Here is a 21,108-nt window from a genome sequence, read left to right on the forward strand (position 1 = left end):
ATTTTGTTTACCGATTCATCCTTTAATGAATGCGTGTGTTGCTTGTACCTTTTGGTGTTGTGAATAATGCTGCTATGAACATGGGTATATAAACATCTCTTTGACAACCTGATTTCCAATTCTTTGGGTATATATTAAGAAATGGAATTGCTGGATCATATGGTGATTCTGTTTTTTTTTTTTTGAGACAGAGTCTCGCTCTGTCGCCCGGACTGGAGTGCAGTGGCCAGATCTCAGCTCACTGCAAGCTCCGCCTCCCGGGTTTACGCCATTCCCCTGCCTCAGCCTCCCGAGTAGCTGGGACTACAGGCGCCCGCCACCTCGCCCGGCTAGTTTTTGTATTTTTAGTAGAGACGGGGTTTCACCGTGTTAGCCAGGATGGTCTCGATCTCCTGACCTCGTGATCCGCCCGTCTCAGCCTCCCAAAGTGCTGGGATTACAGGCTTGAGCCACCGCGCCCGGCCGGTGATTATGTTTTTAAGTTTTTGAGGAATCAACATATTTTTTCTATAGTGGCTGTAATATTTTTCTTTCCCACCAACAGTACGTAAGGTTCTAGGTTTGCCACATCTTTACTAACATTTGCCACTTCCTGTGTTTTCTTTTTAACAGTAGCCATCCTAATGGGTATGAAGTGTATCTTGTGGTTTTGACTTGCAAGTCTCTAGTGCTTAGTGATGTTCCGCATGTTTTCATGTGCTTGTTGTCCATTTGTTTATCTTCTTTGGAGAAATGTCTATTCAAGTTCTTTGCCCATTTTAAAATCTGATTGTTTTGTGTTAAATTGTAGACATTCTTTATATATTCTGGATATGACCTCCTTATAAGATATATAATTTGCAAATACTTTATCCCATTCTTTGGGCTGCCTTTTTACTCTGTTGATTGTGCAATGGTTGCTTTTAAGCAAATATCCTGATATATTATTAATTCAGCCTAAATCAAGATTTGAAACTGTATCATCAAAAATGTAAAAATATGACAGTGGAATTAACCTTGAATCAAGAATGATTCTCACTTTAAATCAGGCTTCATTTCAAGATTAGCAGGATGGATAGTTTTGATGAGAAAATCAGGTAAGCAAAGTAAAATTCCTTACTAATATAATTTATATTTTCAGGAGCAAAGAAATATTCTTCAGATTTTGGGATTTTGCTAGTCAGTGCCAGCTCCTAGTGAAAATGTTCAGTGTCTATCAAATGCTGTGCTGGTATCCTTATTGTAACTCACAGAGGCCATTGCACTGACTTCTACCCATCATGCCTTTCAACTTGTTGATGGAAAACCTCTGTAGTCTCTGTTGTAGCCCTTAAGCTATATGCAGTAACTTAGTGTAGTAGTGATTGATCTTATTTTGGTTTCAGGTGCTGATATATAGCTGAGAGATCAGTTTTTTCAAGGAATTCAGTTTACTTTTCCTTGGTGTTGCCTTGTACTTGTATACCTCAATGTATATTTTAATTGGTCACTTGAAGTTTTCTTCATCCAGGTATCTGTAAATCTCCATCAGTTGCTTGAAATAAAGATTTATGTTCATTTCAGATGCACCAGTTAGGAAATGACTTCCTTAGTTAGGTAGAAGTTAGGCAATTCTATGTAGGATTTTTAAAAAATAACAGAAAATTTCAAAAGAGGTTTAAAACTCAGTAGTCTGTGGGCAACGTCTTGACCTTCTGACACATGAGATACAGTGAATTAAGCTTAATATACACATATTGGGGCACCAGTCAACAAAAATTATTACCATAAACTTAAAATTTCACCCATACCTCAACCCTTTAACAGCAAAGTGATGTCTACTCTCTTGAGCTTTTGAACATTGGATAGATGAGGATGATTTGTTAGATTTTGAATTAAATCCTTACTTGTATGCAGCTAATTCTTAAGAGGTTCAATTTAATTTCTTTCAGATTTTAAGTCTCTGAATCCATAAAATACTGAAAGGTGCATTAAATGTATGTTTACCTTGAGAAACTACTAGAAGGATATTAGAAACAAATATTTGTAGGTCGGAAAGAGGCTACAGGAGCCAAGAAACCTGGATTCTAGGTCTGCTTCTGTTAGTAATTATCTCTGTGACCATGGGAATGTCACTCATACTTTCAAGCTGTCATTTTCCTAATTCATCTAAGCTCGTGTAAGGCTCTAACATTTAATTTTCCTATATGTCTATAAAAATTACAGAAGAAGGTAGGTAGATGCTTTTCCACTTACACACAAACACATACACGTGTGTGCACACAATCCTCATTTTATCTTACCTTACTCATGTCAATTGTTAGCTCTGTCAACTCATTTTAAATAAGAGTATACAAATAGTGCTTACTTGCTTAATTATTTATATATTACACTCAGAGAGTACATTATGATGAATCCGTTATGGATACAGAATGAACAGCATGAAAATAATAGAGTTTCTGTCCCTGACAGTCATAATTTTTGAGGCATATTTGCATTACTCTGGCAGGGCATCAAGTAATAGCCAAATGTATCAAAATAATAAAAAATGGATATTAATATAAAAAAGGGGAAGTGATGACTTTTCAATATAGTTTAATATGGATATTAATTTCATCATGACAAAGAGGATGGTGGCAATTCTTTTTTGTTATTAATGTCTAGATAATATCCAGAGGAAAGTGATCAGAAAGGAGAAAAGGTGAGAATCACTGGCATGAGTGGAAAGGTTAAAATAATTAGGATGTTTCGCCTGGATTGGAGAAGACTTGGGGGAATTGATGACTATCTGTTAGTAATTAAAGCAATGCCATTTAGATCTGGGAGGTAAATCCAAGACCAGAAGGTGGACATTTGGTAAATTCAATTTACGTTTCATGGAAATAGAGTTTTATTCAGTACAAGGAAAAACTTTCTAGCAATTGTTTGGCTGCCTTTTAAGACACACCATTTTCCATAATGAGAATTGTTTGAACAGACATCGGCTCAGTGCACAAAACTCAAATGGCTTGCCAGGCAGGTAAGCTAAAGAGGCAAGATGGGTCAGTTGAGGCAAACGAGCAGTGTATGCTCCATTGAAAGTTTGCCAGATCTGACTTTTCTAAAGAAACAAGAAATCAGAATTTTTATGTTAGTCTTTTGATATATGCATGTTGGCTTATTTATTTTTTACAAACTCTGTGGGCTGACTAAACAAGATCCATCTGGTTTGAGCATAGACAAATCATCTAGTCTGATCTTTGAACTCTATTTCTGATACTTAGTAGACATGCAGTCTGTAGGCCAATCGCAGAACTGGGTGTATGGGAGGGGGAAACACTAAAAGGTTGGAGGATTAGGTCAAACTTAAGGAATGAGCAGGATTTACAATTAATTTATGCTGCAAAGCCACCTGGTACACTAACCTTTGCATATGCATAACCACATAGGAAGAAGAATGGCCTGTCCCAACAACATCTGTAAAGAGAAATAATACAAGACTTTGGATGTTACCCCAGTCAAAGCTTGCAAGTAAACTAGGTAAAGATAGAATGGGAAGGAAAAAGTTCAAATAGATTCTCTAGACCTGCATAGTGCTTCAGGAATGAAGGCTGAGGATTCAAGGGCAACCAATTTGGATTAGTACAACTCAAGGATCAGCTGCCCATATTTTCCTGATTTCTTCATTCTTGTGGGGTCCTTTAGTACTTACAATTCTTTACTGTCTAAATAAAATGGTACTATTTCCCTTTCCACTGGGAATACAGTGCCTTCTCCTGAATCCCCACCAAACCTCAGGGCTTATTTCCTCAATACCTTCTTTTGCTTTGTGACTCAGGTCTTGTATGCAGTGGCTGTTGCTAATCTTAGCCCTGTGTCAATCCACATAGGGATGGAACAGTGGGAACTATCAGGACAGGTGCCATTTAAAGGTAGGATAGGGTTGGTTTAGTTGCTACCAAGTGCTAGTCAGTTGTTGCCATGTGATAATGCAGAACTTTTCTTTTTCCATTGCATCATAAGCGAGGCAGTTGCATCAAATTTTTTCATGAGCCTTGGAAGAAATACAGGGAGGTTATATCTCAGAAGAACCAGTAGCTTAATATTGAATATTAGACCTCCCTCTACCAAAAAGGTCCCCAGTCCCCCAGTGGGCTGCTCTGTCGTCTAGATTTCTAAGATCTTCTCCTCTCATTTTCTCCTCTTGCTTCTTACCTATTCATAGCTCTTCTTCCTCAATCTCCATGTTTAAGTTTTCATGCTTCTTCATGAAGTTCAACTCCTTCTTCCCCTTCCTTACATTTCACCCAGTTCTATGTTTGCTCATCACATTACTTGACTAAACAAAGGTTCTACACTTCAAATGTAGGTGTTTTAATCACATGTAACACTTGCCCGATCTTTGTAATGACCATCTCTTTTCTTTCATGAGATCCTATTCTTAGGTATGACCTCCTCCTACACCACCTATGTAAGTGAAAAGTGGCCGTAGTAGCTTTGTCTTGCTCCATTTAAATGTTCCTCCTGGAAAGTTGGAATATTAAAAAGTCAGCTGTTTTTGCTGTAAATTGTATTTTTTTCTTCATGTACACATAGCACATGTAAATTTATTTTACAAATACTTTGAAGCAAATAGGGACCTCTGCTGCCTAAAGTCTGCTGAAAGTGGTTAGACCATAGTAGGCCTTGATAAGACTGCATACTGGGAAGGTGTTTGAGGTGTAGGAGAAGATACAAAGGGGAAGCCTGAGAAGCAGATGTCACGGGGAGAGGGAACTGTGGAAAGGGAATATAGACTTTCAGGTCCAAGAAAATAACAGCGACCAAAATTGTTGAAATATTGAAGAAACCTTCCTCTTTTTCTTCTCACGTTTCAACTTTAGCCAAAAGAAGGTAGACTCTTTCATGCTTTTTCTCTTCTAACTTCCTTTCCTCTCTGACTCACTTGTATTTCATGCATAATCCAAATTACTTTTAGATTTTGGAGGGAAGACAAAATGTAACCTCTACCTGTTTTAGAGGTTTTAGCAGGGGCTTTTTAACAAAAACATTAACAAGAGTAAAAGAGTTTATTAATGCACGTAGAAGATATCACACACGATAATGCTCGGGGAAAAGTGACTCAGAGTGGTGGCTCAGAGCTCTGGCTTTTGTCGCAAGTACAGTAAAGAGCAATACATTTGTAGAAAAATGACAAAGCAAAGGAAAATGGTTTTTAGGTTTCCAAGAGTGGGAAGCTGTGGGAAAGTAAATATATAGGAGGAAAGTGTAGAGGAAAGTTTGTTTTGGAACTCCTCTGGTGCTGTTTCTGGGTTAAGAGTCCAGTGTCATTTCCACTAAAGGAGAAGTTATATCCCTCCTTTAGGCAGAAAACAGGGTAGGCAGAGAGAGGTTTTCTTGAATTTTTTGCTTCTTAATTGCTTCAACCCAAAGTAATTTTCGTGTCATAGAGGCATGTTTTGGGGTAATGTATCCTGGTTTCCCTCAGTGTCCCCAAATCATAGCAAGTTCCTTTCTGACTTGATCCTAACTTGTTTTTGGAACTTTCTGCACTCAAATACAGTGAGCTTTTTTCTTTGCTCCCTGTAAGTACACTGTAAACCACACAGCTCATTACCTCTCAAAGTGGGGTTCTTAGAAGCGACAGCTGCATCACTTGGGAGCTTTTTACAAATGCCAATGCTTGGGCCCTACCCTAGAGGGATGAATCAGACACTGTGTGGGCAGGGCCCAGAAATCTGTGTTTTAATAAATCCTTCAGGAGATTCTAATGTGTGCTCAAGTTTAAGAGATCAAGCCTAGCCTTCAGTTAGTCCTGCTATGCCTTTGATTAAGCTGTTCAGTTTGAGATTTGCTCTATGAACTTGGCCAGCCTCCATTCATGGGGAAGCTAGAATTCAACCCCAGATCTGTGCCTGGTTTTTCAATCCAGTTTATCAGAGAGTTCTGCACTTTGAGCAATAAAATAAATACTGTGCTTCATCTTTCTCAGCTTTTTATGTATAGTCTCAGAATTTTGACGCGAAAGAGTGTTAAGATTTGGGTATCAACTTCCACCCCAAACCTCCTCCAACCTGGTATGTTGGCTAATAATTTTAATTCCTTAGAAGAGATTTGGCTGTGAAATGGGAATAGGGAATAAAGGACATAAAGATAAGAATAAGGTTAAAAGATAATAAGAATAAGGAAAAAAGGTAACAAGTTGATATTTTTAACTTAAAGCAGTGGAGGATGTTCAGTCCTAGAAGATCAATCTTGATTTACTCAGCAGCTGCTGGTGCAAGAAATCATGGGTAGGACCTAGCACTACAAAATGTAATGCCAGGTAATTGTATAGACACTTTTGTGTTGGAGCATTTAATTCATGTCTTTGGTTTTATACACACCATTTTTATACACAATTACATACCTTGTAATTGTAGTGTGTTTGCGAGGGGTATCTCTGGTTAGGATGTTGGACACAGAAATTTATTTTGAAGCTCTTTGATGCCAACACTGTGACTAAGAATATTATGAGAACCACAGAAGATGCTGGTACACAAGACCACTTTAAGTTCACATTTCTCTCACCTCCCTCCAGTAGAGAAAAGGAGTAAGATTGAGGATGACATTACATTTATATGGTTTCAGTGGGAGCCACTGTGTTAATACAATACAACCTTTTTACTTGAACATTGATTGATCTTGGGTTGAGCACATGACCCATTTGGGGAAAATTGTGCTCTTGTTCAAAGGGTCAGGTCTAATTCCACAATATCACATGGCATGAATTCGGTGGTTCTCAAATTTTAACAAACATCAGAATCACACAGAGTGCTTGGTAAAGCAGATTTCCGAGCTCCACTCCCAGAGTTTCTGATTTGAGTTGGTGTGGAGTCACGTCCATGTATCTGCAATTCTGACAAATTCCCTGCTAGTGCTAATGCTTCTGGTCTAGGAATCACACTTGAGGAATCAGAATCATTGGTTTAAGGAACAGGCTTTATAAAAAAAAGAAAATTACAAGGACAGGATTAGCTGAGAAGGTCTAGTCTTTTTCCTCTCTTTTTCCCACAGAGAGACTTCCCAGGGCCAGGATACCATACTGGACAGGCCATGTGGAGTTACCTGTGTTCTATTAGGGGGACTTCATGCTCCTGCGGGTGTTCCTCTTATAGAGAAATTATGAGGGCAACCATCAGTGAAGGATAACCAGTGTACTTTGGTGCTAGACAATGTGGATTTGAGCACCAGCCCTTCACATCAGGTATTTAGTAATCCCAGCTGTCTAACACTTGAGAACTTGAGAGATAATGGGAGTTATCACCTACAGAGAGAAGGGAGTGCAGCAGCCCCTACTGAGAAAAGAAAGGGGGGGATCATCCTTTCACCTTTCCCCCCACTGTCCTGCCCTCCTCCAACTCTAGTCCTAGCTGGTTCATTGTTCAGGCAATTATAAAGGAGCTCTCAGGATCACTTTTGGTAATTTTGCTCACCACATGACACATGCTATCTACTCCATACCCAAGCCTCTGATTCTACTAATTTTACTAGGTGTAGGTACCTGATCCAAATTGGGCTAACCAATGTCTTTCCATGAAAGTTGATTTCAGAAAACAAAACAAAACAAAACAAAACTATTTTACCAGTCTCTTGAAACTCACGGAATATAAACCCAGCAACCTTGTGTGAAGAGGGAGAGAAGAAGTAAGCCCACTTTTAGAGCAGTGGAAAGAAGATGTAGGGTGGGAAAAAGACTGGAAAGTATTTGAGTTTCTGCTTCCTGTAGTTTCTGAGGCCCAGAAACTTTGATTTCAATCCTGAGGATTCAAGAAAAAGCCACTGTCCTCTTTTGGCCTAACTTGTTGTGTGATGGATTCCTGTCCTTTGTAAGAGTGAATACTGACAAAGACATTCTGCTTCATTTAGAAGTTGTCATTTCCAAGCAAAAAGGTAAATTGAGTCACAAGAGATTTCACTTAAAATAAGTCTAGTAAAGGCCTTCAGAGTTTGTGTTCGATTTTAATTTAAACTTTTCTTTGTAGAGGCTTCATTGTGTGTTGGGAGGCGGGGGAGCTGGTCACTTAGAATCACTTGGATCTTGAGTTCCATCACAGTTCTGTTATCTGCAGGGCTTGGAAGCTAAAAATGTCATGTAAATTTTCTATGGCTCAATTTTCTCATCTTTATTGAAGGACTATATCATTTATCATACAGTGTTGTTTAAGAATTGACATGAAAAATAAAAGTACGTAGCACAGTCTGTCTGATTTTAATGTGTTTAAATTTCAAAACACATTTTCTAATTTTGAAAGACATCCCCCAAACAAGATGTATTTACAATAAGATATATATAACAAGCGTAAAAACAAACAAAAAATTAAGATTTTGCAAAAGAAGGAAAAGAAATTGTCAGGACCAGTATAATTGCTGAGTCTATTAGTCAGGGTTCTCCAGAGAAACAGAACCAATAGTAGATATTTGTATTTATATATATCTGCTATATATATATATTTATATATCTGCTATATAGATATATTTGTACATATATGTGCTCTCTTTATACATATATAAACATATATATGTATATTTCTTAATATACATATCTGCAGGGTAGGTGGGAGGCTGGGGACCCAGACTAACAGTTCAGATTCAAATGCAGCCTGCTGGCAGACTTCTCTTTTCCTTGAAAAAGATCAGTCTTGTTCTATGAAGAGCTTTAGCTGATTGGATGAAGCCCACCCACGTTGTGGAGAATAATTTGTTTCATTTGTTTTAGTTATTCAAAGTTTACTGCTTTAAATGTTCATTGCCACGAAACAAAATCTTCACAGAAACATCTAGAATAATGTTTGATCCAATATCTGGCTACCATGGCCTAATCAAGTTGACACATATAATTAGCCATCTCATTAAGACTGATTTTATTATCTATTTATTTATGTAGAGACAGGGTCTTGCTCTGTCGCCTGGGCAGAATGTGCAGTGGCACAATCATAGCTTATTGCAATCTTGACCCACTGGGCTCATGATACTCCTACCTGAGTCTTCTGAATAGCCCGGACTACAGGTGCATACCACCAGGCCCAGCTAATTTTTAAATTTTTTATAGAGACAGGGTCTCACTACATTGCTAGGGCTAGTCTCAAACTCCTGGGCTCAAACGATCCTCCTGCCTTGGCCTGCCAAATTGCTGGGATTATGGGCGGGAGCCACAACACATGACGCTAAGACTGATTTTAAATTTAATTTTGAGCTTCCTAGTAAGCTTAGGAAAAAAAGAAAGATATATCTTTTATGCAGTCTTTTATTAAGTAAGACTATTTACTTAGTAGAGACCATTTTTCCATACATTAAATTCCAAAATATGGTATGGTTTCTCATACACAATTTTGTATTTTGGACCTTGACCTATATCATAGGCAAAGCTTTTAAGAATTATTGTTTTATAATTAATGGAGAAGCAATTTTGGTATGGCTGTTTCTGGGAAAGGTTCTCTGTAAAATCAGTGAAGGTTATTCTTCCTAGGATCCTTAATTGGTGATTTGCTTTTGGGTACATTTCTAACTCCCACACCCCTCTCATGAGTTGGAGCAAATTTATAAATATGTAGCTGCTTTACTTCTTCAGGGCTTGACTAAATCAACTTTTTAGATATCTTTGAATTTGGAAAAATGCCATCTCCTGCATCCAATCTGTCACCAAATTCTGTCATTTCTGACTCCAATATTCTTTAAAAACTGTACATTCCACTCCCTCCTGTTGCCAATGTCTTAGTTTAATCTGTTATTGTTTCTCACATGAACTTAGGCAATAGTTTCCAAACTTATCTCTGCTCCTTTGGTCACTTCAAATGCTGTCTTTACACAGGCACCAGACGGCCCCTTTTTGGGACACAGTTATCATGCTACTTTTCTGTTTAACAATTATCTTTGTTGTCCCAATAAATAAAAAACAGAGTTTCAGTATCACATGTACCTTAACCTTTGACCATATCAAATTATTTAGAATACTTAGACAATGCCATCACTTAGAGAGTTCTGCCTCTGCAGACTCCTGTTTCCTCTGCTTGGAGTACTCTATCCTCCCAACTAGTCTAGACAAATCCCAGTCATTCTTTAAGACTCAACCTAAAGGCCATCCCCTTTGTCAGACCTTCCCTGACACATATAAGCAAGAAGTCACTCCTTCCTCCTTCTCCCAGATCAATTTTAACATTTGAGTTACATCTCCTTGGGTGTCAGGGTCTGAAATTAAGATATAGAGTGGAAATCACAAATAGTTCTATCACCCTGGAAAATACCTTAAATAGCCCAGCAAATAGAATACATTAAGTCTACATTCATATCACATTGAGACTGACATACTATTGCTCTGTGAATCCTACATAGAGCATGCTTCCTTCAGATATTTATTATGTATAATAAAGACACATAGTGTCTTTAAAACTAGACACGTTCAGTGCTCCACACTGAGAGGTACATGCATGCGGAGCTAAGGCTGAGAGCCATTGACCGCCATCTTCTGCCACATGCATGCGGTAGGGTATATGCTCACTGAAAGGAACAGTGTGGGGAATTAGCTGCACATTTAAACTGTTTCTTTCTGTTTTTTTTCTCTCTCCCTCTCTCTTGTGCCATACTCAGGAGTTTAGTACAAACAGATTAAATGATTATACTCTATGGTCCATAACTTAATTCTAGTCTATTAACCTAGGTAGGGCACTCACATTGTGATACAAATTTTCATTTGATGCTCAGGAATCCCCAGGCCATCAGAGTAGAAAGCTCCATGAATACAGACCTATATTTTTTATATCTATTTCCTTTCCTCATACATTATTAGGACTTTAGTGGTCATTTCGTGAATCAGTTAATAGAAAGCAAAGGACAAGGCATTGAAATTTCCTTCCACTTTCACTAGGAACTTTCAGTATGATGAGAGGGAAGTTTAACATGTCTGGTCATTTGTGACAAGGTTCTGCATAGGAAGAAAAATAGTCTATTTGATAGGCTTGTGAAAGATAATACAGGATAGATAAAATACCGCATAAATGCTAAATAATAAAGTGACAAGCACAATATGTCAGGGGACGCATAGTAATGCAACTATGTCTGTAAAACATTTACTGTATTTTGTCTCTGAAATGTACAACAACAACAACCCACCAAATGGCGGCATCTGTGCTTATTTCCTCCCTGGTCCTCGATATTTGGAATCCTTTCAATGTTCAATGCCCAAAAATGCAATAAATATTTTTACTTTGGTACATCTATATTTTAACACTGGAGTTGGTACCAGCCAGGATTGTGGGGTTACTCACATCATGTGACTCTCCTCCCACCATTCAATGTGTTTACAAGTGAAAACTGATAAAATGAGCATCGAAGGCAGCCTGGGAGGGAGAATAAATGGGAGAAGGCATTACAGAATGCATACTGAGGGCTAAGTGTGCAAGGCCCAAGAAGGGGGTGGGTACTGTTTATAGGCAATCTTATTAGAAGTGGTGGGAGGAGCAGGAAGTGAGAGTAGGTATGTACCAGCTCTGATCTCTTTGAGCACCAGGTGGCACTACTGCTTTCTCTCTTGGCTGCTGCCTACCTGTGTCAGGGGAATTCCAGAAACCTAGATTTTGTAGGAAAGGCTAGAAGATTAAGAACCTATATGGGTCAAGAGAGAAATGGGTAGACAATACAGAGATCAGAATGTTTCTTATTGATCAAATCCCAGGAATGACTGTACTCACGGCACTCTGCCAATTTTTAGCATTTCGCAAGCCATCAAGGGACATGACTTGATATTGTTAAACTCAAATTTATGAACAAGAGACATTGTTTAGATTAGGGTATTACTAGTTTGTAAATTTATTAGTAAGCTGCCAAGTTCCTAAAGGCAGAGAAATGTGTAGAAAACCAACCAACCAAACTAAACCAAAACAAAATCAATCACTACAAGTTACTTAACACATATATAATAGTCAATTGGAGGGTATGTATCTGCTTGTTGTATCAAGAAGATTGCTTCTCTTTGGCAGTAGGTGGTGTTTTGAGGGGTCAGTTTCTGTGAATGGGATAACTGATCTAACTCCCCTTTTCTTACTTTTTATAAGTAAATATGGGAGCCATTTGTAGTCAGTATAACATTTTGCAAGATTGTAAACACATTTTAGCCACATCCCCGGGCTTTATCTTTCATCTTGCTTCTACATCTCACATAATATTTTACATTATATTTCACTTTTGCTTTTAATTTGTTAAATTGTATATGTTTGTATGTTCTGGAAAGAGCATATCCTAAGTTTATACGCTTATAACCTAAGTTTATATGCTCCGGAAAGCTCCTCTAAATACTTTCTGAAATAAGGAAAGGAAGATATATAATTAATTATGTAATTATAACAAATTTCCATTGGGTGTACATTGCTAAACACCAAGAATCAATAGAATTGCTCCTTCCCTCAAGAAGTTTACAACAAAATAATGGACTTACTATAAAATGTGCACTAAATAAAAATTCTTTTCTTAAAAAATATAAGTTTTTGGAGTAGAGATATCTAAGAGTAAACACAAGGGAAAAAGGGATACTTGATTCCATGCTTAACTTTGTATTTCTACCATTGGCTTTGCATGGCCTCAGGCAAGATGTATAACTGTCTCCAGCATCAATTTTTCAATAGTAAAAGGCAGATTCACCTTGGGACAAACACTTGGATAGGCTACAGTGATGAAAGGCATGGTGTGCTGTAATATTTGACTATTGTTATGTAACATTTGATTATAATCTCACTCTCAGCAAAACTAGTAGGAGAAAAGATCAATTTAAGTCACACACTAAAAGGAAAAAAAAATGTGTTTTGACTGAAATTCAGCACATGTTCTATAGGAAAGTGCCACACTATAGAGGCTATGGGTATAGTAAATGCTGATTTATTTTTAAACTTCTATTTACAACAGTTTGAGACAAATATTCAAAATTGTGTTCTTCATGTAAGAAAGTAAATGTTTTTGGAAAAAAATACAACATAAGCTTTTTTTTGAGGATTTTAGGCTGGAAGAGAAGGAAGCTAAAGAGAGTAAAATTGGGAATATTCTCCACAGGCTACTTTTCAGTAAATTTTAGAGCAACCAATAACAAAACAATTTGCTATTGCATTAAAATTAATATTTCCTTTTTTATTAATTTTTTATTCTTTTAAAACAGACATATAACTGATATGCCAGGGTGCATTACTTTGTAGAAATGGTAGTGAGATTATTTTGGGATAAAAGAAGAAGAAAAGAGGTAGAAACTACAGAAGAAGGACTGGAGCTTGATTCTTACCTTTAGTTAGGCTCATTGACTTCATGGAAAACCATGGGTCAGACACAGTGGAACCTAATAGGCTTTGGTATCAGATAGGGCTGAGTGGAACCCAGCTTAGTCTGTGACACTGGGCAAGTTCCTTCACTTGATTCCTGGATTCTTTGCAAAAAGTGGGCATAATAATATCAGCCTCATTGAAAGAACAGGAAACATCCATGACATTTCTAGTTCAGAGCCAGACAAGACTTATTGCAGATGCTCACTAGATGGCAACAAATAAGGTAGGACAATTCATTAAAAAAAATCTCCTTTTATTTCTATTTAGGAGAGAACAGGAAATGGTAGCTTTGCATCATGACTTTACTTCATAGTGGATGGCAGACTTTAGATAAAGTATGGTAGTGGCCCGTAAACTGCTGCGCGAGGCCTGTCTCCTACTAGTCTTTCTCCAGTTTTGAAAAGTCACTCCTTCTAAGCTTTCATTTGCCTTTGAAATCCATGTTGATCAATAGCTAGCTTCCATGAGGTCTAGCCTTATCTGCCTTCCTTATTCATATTCAGAGGGCAGGGGCCATGTTTTATAAAATTTCATAGTAGGCAGCACACAATCATGTATTTTACTTTTTCCTAATGACATAATTTATTTTAATGCAAGCTTGTCAGCCAGGGCATTGAAAAATCAGCCTGATATCTTAGTTCCTTTTTACTTTTATTCATTGACCTGCTTCCTAAGTGACTAGTGAGAAAGTCAGCACATTTTGAACACATTACTCTGTGTAAAGCATCCTGTTCAGCATAATTACACATGAAGGGGGAACACCCCAGGTGTTCATCAGGTGGGTAATACATAAAACTTTCTTAAGTTTTCAGGAATTAAAATTTCTCTCTACTTTGAATCCCCTATAGCTCACTGAGTTATACCTATGAAGAAATAAAAATAAAATTCTAAGCCCCCAACTAACTGAATGGATCATTTCTTGGCCAAGGGGACACCAAAGAAAACTTGGAAGCTGAGCCCCTGGCCATGACAGGATGTGAGGATGGGTATGTCCCATTATATCCCTTCCCTTGCTAACCACTCTTAGGTTTTCTTCCCTAAGGGTTAAACAGAAACAAGCCCTTTGGAGAAATTTTACTGCTGATTTAACCCAACTGCCTGACTACTGCCCCTCCCTTTTGCAGTTTCTGCACAACCAATCAGCATTCCTTCCCGATAAGAAACCACTGACCATGAAGTGGTTCTGGCCAGTCTTCGAAGAACGAGCAGCGAGGGTTTTTGTGTCTTCTGTTACAGAAGGCTGAAAACTTCACTCTCAGATCATGCTAATGCCGCCATTTTTGAACACGGGGTCCCATCGAGAGGCATGAATTCAATTACACCTGCGCATGTTTCTCGTTTCATAAATATTCATGACTCCTCCTATAGCTTATTGAATATGTATATTCGGCCACCTAATTCCGCATACATCTCTGTCTTATTCTTCCCACCCTTGAAATGTCTGTTTCTGGAGTCTGGAAGGAGGCTATGTTTCCCAGCCTGTCAGAATGGCCACCCTGCAGGCTGCAATCCTTTATGAGAAATAAAGCTCCACTTGACAAATGTATGAACCTTTTCATTCATCAGTTGACACCACTTAATCAAATTGAGTCTCTCTTTTTTTTTTTTTTTAATTTCATGCTTTGCATTTTCATTCAGGAGTCTTAGAAAGTGCTAGGATTTGGACCTAATTTCTGGTAACTTCATCTGTCAGTGCTGATGTCCAATGAAATACTATTATACAGGTCTGATTCTGAGAGTTTGGTCCAGGCAGCTCACCACCTAGACTGCCTTCATTACTCCCTGCAAAACCTCTCAGTCTGAGTCCAAGTTCCTGACACTTCCAGGCTCTCAGGACATATTCAGCTGTTCCTTTACAACTCCAGAGACAGAGCTCTGCTTCCATGTGCTTCTCAGCTTTTTAGGCTCTTTCCTTTACTGCCATTCAATCCTCCCAAACCTGGAAGCAAAGGGTTAATTAAATCCTTTTGCAAGGAAACTGAGACTCAGAGAAGTTCAGGAACTTGTCCACTGTCATATATTTCACAAGTGGAGGAGTACACTTTCAGAGCAAAGTCCAACTAAATTCATGATTCTAGTTTCCCCCATCATGCTGGACTGCCTCAATGATTTCAGTTAAAGTCTCAGGTCTTTTTAATTCCATGCTAAAACCTATTGTTTAGTACTAACTTTTAATAGTTTCACTCTTATTTTTAGTTAAATGTCACCTTGGAAAGTAAAAACTGGAGCTTTAAAGGCATGTTTCTCAAAATACGGTGGTCTACATCAGAATTACCTGGACTAATTGTTAAAATATTTATTCTTAGGCCCAATTATAGCCCTACAGAATCATTATTACTATTGGGCAATGAAGTAAGTATTATTAATAAACTCACCTAATAATTACTATTCATGTCAAATTTAGTAGATTATTTCTTTAATATATATAGACAAGTTTATTTTGATCTTAGTAAGGAGAGTGAGAAATAGTTGAAATACAAGGCTTTGAATTGATTCATCGCGCTATCTAACTACTGAAAATTTTGGATATGGAGGAATGACCTTAATATTGGGAAAAAAGAAGAAAACAGAAGAATAACTGATGAATTCCTGAGACCTGAGACAAATTTCCTCTCCTTCGTGATTTTGCCTGCAGGCAGTTCCATGTGAGAGTGGATGAACTGGTGAGAAAATGTATTTGAAATTTAAACCTACAGTAACTTTTGGGTTAAGAACTATATTCCCAAATGAAATAACTTCGTTATTATTTTTAACTCCCTCTGCCCAAATACCCTAAGGACTTAAGCTGCTTGATATAGCAGTCTAGGTGCTCACTTTCAGAACCAAGATAGCTTTTCTATTTTATTCTTCACATCACAGTAAAACTGTTAGATGGGCTGAATGCCTGGGTTCAAAATTTCAGAAATTTGCACCTAAATTGCACCTGTAAAATATGTCCTCACACATGTAAGTGAGTCATTTTACTTGCAAATTATTGTTTTGCATATACAATTACTTGCTTGCATCTGGCTATACATTTTGTGGAACAATTAAGTGTTTACGTTAGAAAATTAGATCACTAATTTTATGTTCATTTTTGTAAGACTTAGAACTTAAACTACCAGAATGTTTTTAGACAGAAAGATCAGTATTGCATATGGTCTAAATTGTGAGGGAGGAGTACATTCTTTCATCCATTCATTTGTTAATTTGACAAATATATTCTGAATGCCTACTGTGGGTCAGCTGCTGCACTGGATGCTAAAGTTACAACGATAAACAAATAGTCCTGCCTCAGGACATGGAGATTAACACTATGTTTAGTTGCATTTAGAGACCAGAAATTTGTTAGTCTTGCTTGATAACTTCAAAATATGCAGTTTTCGCTTAACTCTCAGGTTATTTCTAATATGTGCCATATCAAGTTGCAAATAGACAGTTGTCATTTCTCACTACTTTCACTGATGGAATGAAAAATAAAATGGGGGGATCTTTTTTTTTTTTTTTGATTTTGCTTTCCTCCTAATTCACAAATTAGTATGGTAAGTTTGTATGTCTTTTGTGCAGTTGTTGGGCTCTAGATCAGATAGTCTGTGGATGATTAATAGAAGCATAATTTGTGAAAATTAAAGGCTGATGATGGTCTTTGAATGAATGCCCTTCCTATGGGAAGATGTTCAGGGCTTTTGCAACACTTGACCCTTGTATACTTTTCTCTGGGTAAAAACTGTATTTTAGAGTGCTTAGTTTGTTGGGATAATGACTTCAAGATTAGAGAGGCATTGCATTACACACCTATACATTTCTTCATAAACAAAAATACATCAATACACCTGCACACATATGTATCTTGTGTCTATAAAGTCTGTGTAAAACACTGGTCTTTTAAATCTATCAATTTATCATTCAGGACCCAATCATAATAATACATTTATAGATATTTGAGGTTGAAAGAAACTTGAAAGTATTTTTTATTTAGTTCCCTTACTTTACAAATGAGTAAACTGAGGCCTGGGGAGGTTAAAAGAATTTTAAGGATTACACAGATGCTAAGGCAGAGTAAAGACTAAAATCTGGTATATAGGCATTCATTATTTTTTGAAAAATATCTTTTGTGAAGAAATGTAATGGAAACCAACTAACGTTACCCCTGCAGATCCTATGGTGATGTTGAATGTGGCTCTTCTTTAAATAAATGTGGGAGGAAGAGAAAAATTATACAAAATCAGAGAAGAGTCAGAAAAGCAGAAGTTTGTCTTCTCTGTTAGATACTGCTTTTTCTAGTAACCACAAAACTTGACATACATTAAGGACAAATAAAGATGAGAGATGCAGTGATGGTAAAGGGGAGGAATAGGGAGAGAGATATCTGGAAATTTTATGTACTTACACAATGTTTTGTTTTGTTGCAATCAGGGTCTCAACAGAAAACAGATGTCAAGCATAAATTAAGAATATTCCAAGAAAATTTATTTGCATAAGGACCAACTACAGAAGTGTGGACTTGATAGAAACCACAAGAAATAGTACAGTAACACTGGATTAATAACCATGGAGCTGGTACTACCTCTAGGCCCAGTGGAATGAGGAGAGAGGGAGGGGATTACTAGGACCCAGAAGGGAAAATTTTCTTGAGAAGGCTGTCTTGAGAGGAGTAGTGACCTTCATTGGAGAGACACAGCCAGGTTGAGACAGGGAATCCCAGCAGAAAAAATATCCTGTAATGTTGTTTTCTACTCATCTCTGATTTCTTGCTGATATCCCCATTGTTAATTCTAACTAGAAGCCAGAAAGCAAGGAAGAGCCCATTAATGTCATCTGCCAATGGGGAAGAAGGCAGGTGGAAAGGTGTAGGTAAGGATTTGGAGTTGCAAACAAATGGCACAAGGTACATTCTTCCAAAAAGAAGCCAAGCACTCTTACAAGAATATATAGAATGTCAGAAAATGACATAAATTAAAATACTATGAAAGAAAAAAAGAAAATAAATAAAAAGAACTGACGCCATTGAAGCTAAAAGACTGATTTATACAATTGCTCACACTAGATGGAAAATTATTTATCTCTAATGTAATCGTTCAGAGATAGGTGGGTAGTCTAAGGGCAGCTCTGCTCCATGAGGGCATTGTTCTTTCTTTTTGCTTTGATCAGCACCACACCATATTTAAATTTGAGTCTGTAGGAAAATCAAATTACCGTGTGGGGAGCAAGCAGCTTCCCCTTAAGGAAGTGGCTGAGACATGATATGCCTCTCTTCTGTTCCTCCTCGGAGTGCCTGGGTTTTGGACCCTACTGTGACCTCCAGCTATTTGATTCACTTTTCCTGTCTGTAAGTTCTGGCAGTTGGACACCTAGGGGAGATTCAGCCTTTTGCCCTCAGAAAGCTCTCTACTTGGCCTTTACTGATCAGCCAGGCTTCATACCTAAATTGTTTGGCTGTTTCATCCTATCTGAACTTACGTGAATGCCAGAGCGCATGGTGTTGGGGCTCTGAGTGCCTGCCAATAGGTCAAATACAATCTAGGTGTGCAGGTAATTCTCCATGGGGTGACTTGGACCAAAATAGAAGAATGGAGGAAGCCCAGTTTCTTTCTTCTTTATCATATGTACCCTTTCATAGTCCTTATCAAATTCTTTGAAGCACAGTGTCTCTTGGTAGTCTATCTGGAGAAGTTCTATGCATGAAACACATGCAACTGCCAAACAATCAGCTTTGTGTTGTTGAAACATCATTTTACATCTTGCATAGCTCAGTTGCCTTTGTCCTCATTCTGGATCCTCTGAATTTATGCCTTGCCAAAAAGCATCTTCCTTTCATCCTTGATTCAGGCTTTGTGTTCTAGGGAAGCTGATATAGAACATATCTATTCACATTTAGTTGATCAGTCCTGGTCCGTGATAAAACTTGAAGTAGTCAAGTGTTTTGCTGAATAAGACAAATGAGAAAATCATGGAATTTTGGGAATAGTGAGACATTTTTGCCAAAGAAGAAGAAAATAAAGTCAGGAATGAGGCCAAAAGAACCAAAACAAAATAATGTGTAACATAGTTCTTTACACCAAGTAGATAAAAAACTCAATTTAACTTTTACAGAAGCCACCACAAAAAAGAAAATATTGTTTATTTTTGTGTTCATGATACAATGAGAAGAAAAAAAACCTAGAAACCCAAATCTTTAGGAAAAATCCAAATTCTTTGTATACATTTCAGTTAAATTTTCTTTCTGAATCCTGTATCACTTATGAATACTACCAGAAATAAATAACACAATGTACGACCAACAGTGACTTCGTAATGAAGATATTTAATTATCTCACTCAATAGGAAGCGTAGAGGTAAGCATCCAGAGGTTTATTTCCCTTCAGGATCACTAAGGATCCACGTGATTTTCATCTTTTGCTCTCCCATCTTCAGCACATTGTTTTTGATCCTTTAGTTTGTCTTCTCTTGGTGGTGAGATGTCTGCCGGTGTTCCAATTATCAAAGGAAGTGGGAAAGGAAGTAGAGGGCAGGAGAGAATTTTTGCTCTAATGTCTTTCACGGGATGGGGGAAGGTCTTTCCCGGAATTCCCCTACTTCAACTTCTGTTTATGTCACACTGGCCAGAACTGGGTCATCATGACAATTCAAACCTGCAAGAGAGGCTGGGAGTTTAAGCACTGGCCTTTTTGAGTGTAAGAAACTCACAAGGAGAAGAGGGTTGAGAAAAGGCAGATGGAGACACAACTGCATTTTCTAGTGGTTTTTTTTCTCATAGTTCTCATAATGAGAATTACCAGTGATATACTAATATCCTAGGTAACATGTTACAGTAGATATGTGACATATCCTATAGCTATACGTAAGTGCTTTCCATACATGCTGATGACATTATACCACCATATGATGCAGTAGAAATAATTCCCCATAGTGGGAATAGGTAGAGTAGAAATGGTTGCACTCTAGCTGTGTAGGCAACTGACCTAACTTGCATATTTTAGAACATGGGACAGTTTGGTCTGTGTGTTCTAAAATCCTGTCCCTGAATCCAGATTTGTAAGGCTAATGTACATGTTACATAGCTCCAGATTACACTTCATGGTGATGCTTGAGTATGACTCTTTGATTTTGTCATTTCTATATAGATCCAGAATTACTAGGAGATAAGTAAGAAATAAAGTTGCCTGATTTTGGGGAGATAACAAAGAAATCTAGTATGAATGCATGCATGCTATCTCTGCTTGGATGTAATCATGCCAGGGGCCAGAATTCTGTTCAGAAGATTGCTTCAAATTGGCTTCAGTGCCTGTACAAATGGGCAATAAAGGCCTCCAAGATATACTCCATATTATATCACAGAAATAATTATACCTGAAGAATTTAAGGCAAGTAAAATCACACGCTTGCCTGGACAAAAGCAAAATGCTAAACTTTCAGGAGTGCTATTTTCTGGTGTACCCTCCAAAATAAACTGTGAATGAATATGCACCAAAATAACTAAACAAGGTAATTTATCGTATGTGGTTGTTATTTATATACCAATTAAAAATAACAGAATGGTTTCCAAAAATAACTACTTTAGTTTTAGAATAATTCCTCTGCACTCCCTTTTGGCAATAATCAGCAAATAGAATTGATGATTCAGGCCACTAGTAGTATGACATAATATAACTATGCTGTCTTTATATAACAAAATATTTGCCTTTTTTTGTGCCAGTTTTGCCTTTTTCTCTTAAAAGTAAAATAAGTTAATATTTATTAAGCCCCGTACTTACTTAAATCTCTTGATACCAATGACATAGACACTATTTTCAAAATGTTAAGTGACTCAGAAAACTTAAGGGGTTTGTCCAAGTTATGCAGTTGTAAGTGG

At 37.5% G+C, this 21,108-nt stretch overlaps 1 long non-coding RNA gene across 1 annotated transcript; it reads right to left on the reverse strand.

Annotated features, from left to right (window-relative positions):
- Nucleotides 1-7,922: 7,922 nt before the first annotated feature.
- LOC117099315 lies at nucleotides 7,923-19,788 on the reverse strand. The gene is made up of 3 exons (XR_004443760.1): nucleotides 19,574-19,788; nucleotides 18,867-19,182; nucleotides 7,923-8,042 (listed from the first exon to the last, which is right to left on the reverse strand). It is a non-coding gene; the product is annotated as an uncharacterized LOC117099315 (long non-coding RNA).
- Nucleotides 19,789-21,108: the final 1,320 nt, after the last annotated feature.

The sequence above is a fragment of the Trachypithecus francoisi genome, unplaced genomic scaffold, assembly GCF_009764315.1.
Source record: "Trachypithecus francoisi isolate TF-2019V2 unplaced genomic scaffold, Tfra_2.0 Lachesis_group16, whole genome shotgun sequence".
Taxonomy (NCBI): domain Eukaryota; kingdom Metazoa; phylum Chordata; class Mammalia; order Primates; family Cercopithecidae; genus Trachypithecus; species Trachypithecus francoisi.